A 6000-nucleotide genomic window follows, 5' to 3' on the forward strand; every position below is an offset into this window, starting at 1 on the left:
TATATAAGTACAGTAATGTACAACAATTATTCAACTAGTCTAAGGTTCAACTACTAAATTTCAAGTATTAAACCAAGTCTACAATAAGTCCGGAATCACCACTCTAACTAGTCTTCTCTCATCATCTTCTTGACCCCGATCCTGTCCCACCTGTTGTCATGCACACATACAAAACAAGACAACAGCCGGATACTCCGGTGAGAATACATCCCAGTATAAAACATGGTAGACATGCATATACACAATATAAATCATAAAGCATATTATCATGTATAAAATCAATAACAATAGGTTACATAGTCTATGAAACCAAATCAAAATAAGCATGCAGTAACAATGGGTTCCATAATCTCTGAAACTAAAATAAAATAAGCACGCAACTCAAATCAATTCATATCTTGACTCGACTCGACTCTAATTCTAGGGATCCCGGTGTGAATAAGACGTCACTGTCTGTCACATACCCTCCCAATCGGGGTGACGGTACGTCTTATTCCTAGACTTCGGTCCTGTCTGTATCGAATGTCTACAATCGGAGGAAATCTGCTCCTATGCGTCGATACCACCGAACATCTAGAAATTTGGCAAATCTGTCAATGACTCTTCTATCTTAAATGCTTGAATATAAATCTATAAACAAAGCATAATCATAACAAAATCTAAACAACAATTTAGTATGTGATTTTGTTGGGAAACTCAAATTGAATCTCATTTGAGTTATGTCTTCCCAAAACAAAACATGAATTATACCTTTGTCTTCCCGGTCTGACGAAGACGAAGTCTTGTATTCCAATCTGTCCATACCCAGTCAATGACAATCACATAAATACAATATCAGTATATAATTCGATTCAAAACCTGTTCTGATCAATACTCAAATCAGTATATAATCTGATCCATATCTGAACAAGGTACAATCTAATTCATATCAACGATATCATCGAAATCATTACTGAATCTGATCACTCTAAATCAACTGATGTTTCGACGGCATAACAATACAGTTTCGATATCCCCGTCAATCTCAACATCACAGATATAATATCAGAATTCATAATCAGTATCAGTACAATTCATAATCTCAATATCTGTACACTTAAGATCAGTAACAACACAACTCTGATATCAAATCCCAATCAATATCTTTCGAAAATCATAACAATTGTATAAACAGTCTATTCTTTAATCTGACTTCAATTATACGATGTCTACTGTATCAGAAACACCATATATGATTCCTATCAAATTCTGACAATATCATAATTTCAAATCGTGTCTAAACATAACAAAACTTACGTCCAGTTGTAGCCTGCGTTGATAGGAACACAGTACTAAAGTCGGATTCAAAGTCTGACGGACGGATTTCTCGTAAATCACAAATCTTCTACGTCGAACAAAACTTAACCCATTTCTCTCAATTCCTTTCATTTCTTACGGATGAATGCTTGTATATATATATATACATACCAGGCATGCAGCAAGGCAAGTGGCGTTGTGCATGTTCTGCACGTTGCGCGCATATGCGCGCACAAAGTCGCGCATATGCCCCGGTTGTTCGGACCAGCATTTCGTCTTCTCGCGCATCACTTCCGCGCATATGCGCCAAACATTCTGCCCATCACGCGCATGTGCGGCATCTACGTCGCGCATATGCGCCGAGTACTCTCCTATCCTAATGGACACCTCGCGCATATGCGCGCCCTCAAATCGCGCATATGCGCGCAAGGTTCTGTCTTCCTCGCGCATGTGCGCCCAACACGTCGCGCATGTGCGCAAGGACTTCTCCTTTCATCTCTTTTGATTTTCTTTCGGCTTTCCCGGTCCAATCCGTTCCGTCTATAATCATATTAATTATCAACAATAGATTATAATAATCATCGCCAAATCCTTTCAAATTAACAGGATAAGTTTCTTGGGCCTTACAGACGACACAAGAAAAACTTGAAGTTTACGATGGACAAGGCTTCATGTCAGTTCGACTTACAAGACACAAAACTTATGTGACATGACGTTTTCGGCCAAACCAAGCATAGTTTCGGTATATATACAAGCATCAAATGAGCTCAATGACAAATGTCTCTAAACCCATGTAAACTCCTCATCTAATTTGAAAGTGGATGTATTATTGGGTGAGCACACTGTTTGGATCAAACTGTCAAGAAGTGTTTCAATGAATATGAATCCCATATTAAATACTTCGTAAAAGTTGAACGCAAAAAAAATATTCCACTGAATTTAACAGACATGCCAGTGACAAAAAGTGCATTCCAACACAACTATACTACAACCATTGCATAATCATTATGTACGGGTATATTGTTGGTGCCACATGCGGAATTTGAGATAATAAAACCCGAAAATAAAGAATAAACTGGACACTGAGATTTACGTGGAAAACCCCTAAAAATTATTAGGGTAAAAACCACGGGCAAGATGAAAAGAATTTCACTATAATATTTTGTGGTGTACAACTCACTCACTGTGTTTCCAAAGAAAACACACACTCTCTTAATACATGAGAACAAAACACCTCACAAATATTATAGAACTAAGCACTCAAATGCTTATAAGATGAGAGAAAACTCGAAGAAGGGATGATTTCAGAATGAAGGGGGAGCTCTATTTATAGAGCTTCCTGTCAGTGTGAAGACGAGTGTAAAACGCGTCTTCTGAAATTTCCGCCAACCCGTCAAATATGCCAACCACACGTTCAAAACATGCAAAACATGTTGTCCCCACCTTATTTAATTTTTTTGCCGACATTTCTCCCACTTGGAGATTTGATTGAGAATCAAACACATCTCCACACATCCTTTCAATCTTTCCATTTCCTGCTGCTTACGTTTCTGCTAGACCGCTTGAGGATCTACATCACTCAAACTTATCAGTGTTTATTGGCTTGGTCAGAAAATCAATTATGTTATCCTTTGTATGGATCTTCTGCATATTCACGCTTCATTCTTCTACTACTTCTCGCACAAAGTGAAATTGGACTCCAATGTGTTTAGTCCTGGAATGAAAGGCTGGATTCTTGCGATGTGCAAGGCACTCTGACTGTCACAAAACAAAGAAACATTCTCCTGTTTTTGTCCAATCTCCTCCAATAACCTTTTAATCCATATTGCCTCCTTGCAAGCTTTAGTAGCTGCCATATATTCTGCTTCCGTTGTAGATAACGTCACAACTGTTTGCAGTTTTGAAACCCAGCTTACTGCTCCCCCTGCAAGTGTAACCACATAACCAGTAGTAGATTTCCTCTTATCAGGATCACCTGCATAATCTGAATCGACATAGCCTCTGAGTGTAAAATCTGATCCTTCATAACATAATGCAGCATACGAGGTACCCTTAATGTATCTAAGGATCCTCTTGACAGTGCTCCAATGCTCTCTTCCAGGATTCGCCATATACCGACTAACTGCTCCCACTGCTTGAGCAATGTCCGGTCTTGTACATATCATGGCGAACATCAAACTTCCCACTGCTGATGCATATGGTACTCGAGACATCACCATCCTCTCTGCTTCACTGCTAGGACACGTCTCGGAGGATAACTTGAAGTTAACAGGAAGAGGGGTCGATATTGGCTTACAATCTTGCATGTTGAACCGTTGCAAGACTTTCTTCAAATAATTTCTCTGCGAAAGCCAAATCTTTCTGTTACTTCTATCTCGGTGAACTTGCATCCCTAGAATCTTGTTTGCTGGTCCCAAGTCCTTCATATCAAATTCCCTAGCCAACTGTGCCTTCAATCATTGAAAATGATCTTTGTTGGAGCCTGCTACCAACATGTCGTCCACATACAACAACAAAATGATATAATCATCACCAGACCTCTTGAAATATGTACAAGGGTCTGCACTCAGTCTGTTGTTTCCAAGGCTCATGATATAGGAATCAAATCTCTTGTACCAACACCTCGGCGCCAGTTTGAGACCGTACAGAGATTTGTTCAACCTGCAAACCAAGTTCTCTTTGCCTTTTTCCGCAAAACCTTCTGGCTGAAGCATATAGATTTCTTCTTCAAGATCTCCATGAAGAAATGTTGTTTTCATATCTAGCTGTTCTAGATGTAGGTCAAACACCGCACACAATGCCAACACCACTCTGACTGTTGTAAGCCGAACCACAGGAGAAAATATCTCATTGAAGTCAATGCCTTCTTTCTGAGAATGCCCTTTTACCACCAATCTAGCACGATACCTCTCCACTTGGTTATTGCCATCACGTTTGATCTTATAGACCCATCTGTTACCAATGACTTTCCTTCCATGTGGTAGTGTAATAAGATCCCAAGTTTTATTCATGTCTAATGCCTCCAACTCTTCTTGCATTGCTATCATCCACAAGGATACATCCGAGCTTTGAGTAGCCTCGTGAAAACTCGATGGCTCACCATCCTCTGATAATAGACAATATGCAATATTGCTTTCAGTGACATAATCTGAAAGCCAACCTGGTGGTCTTCTGTCTCGAGTTGTTTGCCTCACATTGGAAACCTCAGACTCAACATATTATTGTTCTTTGTGCCCTGGTACTGCTTCGCAAGAAACTTGACCTTCGTTCGTCTTATTTTCCACCTGAAAAATAGTATTTTCTGAATTCGGTGTACATTTGTCTCCCTTTACTTTATCTTCCTCGAAGATAACATCCCTGCTGATGACAAGCTTGTGAACAGTAGGATCCCACAAGCGAAACCCCTTTACTCCATCAGCATAACCCAAGAAGATACATTTTCTGGATTTCAAATCCAACTTCGATCTTTCTTGCTCATTGTACAGAACGTACACATGACTTCCAAATGTATGCAAATGAGAATAATATGTCGGCTTCCCAGTCCACATCTCCATCGGAGTCTTCAGATCAATCGTCACTGAAGGAGAACGATTGATAATATAACAAGCGGTTTTGACTGCTTCCGCCCAAAATAACTTGTCTAGACCCGCAGTCCTCAACATAGCTTTTGTTCTGTCCAACAAGGTTCTGTTCATCCGCTCCGCCACTCCATTCTGTTGAGGTGTGTAAGCCGTCGTGAACTGTCTTTTGATGCCCTCATGTTGAAAAAATGTATCAAACTCGTCACTGATATATTCTCCTCCATTGTCAGTCCTCAAACACTTGATTTTCTTTTCAGAATCAAGTTCAACCCCGCGTTTGAAATCTTTGAAGCCTTGGAAAACATCTGATTTTTTCTTGATTGGATACACCCAACATCTCCTAGAGAAATCATCAATGAACGAGACAAAGTATCTCGCTCCTCCTAGGGATACAACCGGTTCTTGCCAAACATCCGAATGAATCAGCTCCAATATGCTTTTGCTCATGGCAGTAGAAGTGCCAAACTTTAATCTGTGTTGTTTACTGGTAACACAATGCTCACAAAAGGGTAGTGCACTTTTGTAAGTCCCGGCAGCAGCTTCCGTTCTGAGAGAATTTTCAACCCTCGTTCTGACATATGCCCGAGCTTTCTATGCCATAACACCGTTAATTCTTCTTCTGAACCAATTGATGCAACACCTAGTTCTGCCTCTTTGTGTCTTTCTCCCAAAAGTACATACAGATTTGCAGCAACTTTTTCCGCCTTAATAACCACAAGCGCGCCCTTCACAATTTTCATGATCCCATTTTCGATCCGAGTTTTGCACCCGATATCATCCAATTGCCCCAAGGACAAAAGATTTTTCGTCAGTCCCTTCACATGTCGTACCTCCTGTATGGTGCGAATGGTGCCATCAAATATTTTAATTTTGATAGTACCGACCCCAACGATTTCCAAGGCATGATCATTTCCCATGAATACAGAACCTCCTGAGACTGGTTCATAATGATCAAACCATTCTCTCCGAGACGTCATATGCCACGTCGCTCCTGAATCCATAATCCATGTGTAACAAAAATTTGTGTCTGCCTTCTGCAACAGTTGCTGCTTCGCTGAATAATATTTCACCACTGCTTGAAGTACTGGCCACATTTTCTTGATAACTTTTATCGATACTCATA

Source organism: Primulina tabacum, chromosome 16 (assembly GCF_025594145.1).
Source record: "Primulina tabacum isolate GXHZ01 chromosome 16, ASM2559414v2, whole genome shotgun sequence".
NCBI classification, from domain to species: Eukaryota; Viridiplantae; Streptophyta; class Magnoliopsida; order Lamiales; family Gesneriaceae; genus Primulina; species Primulina tabacum.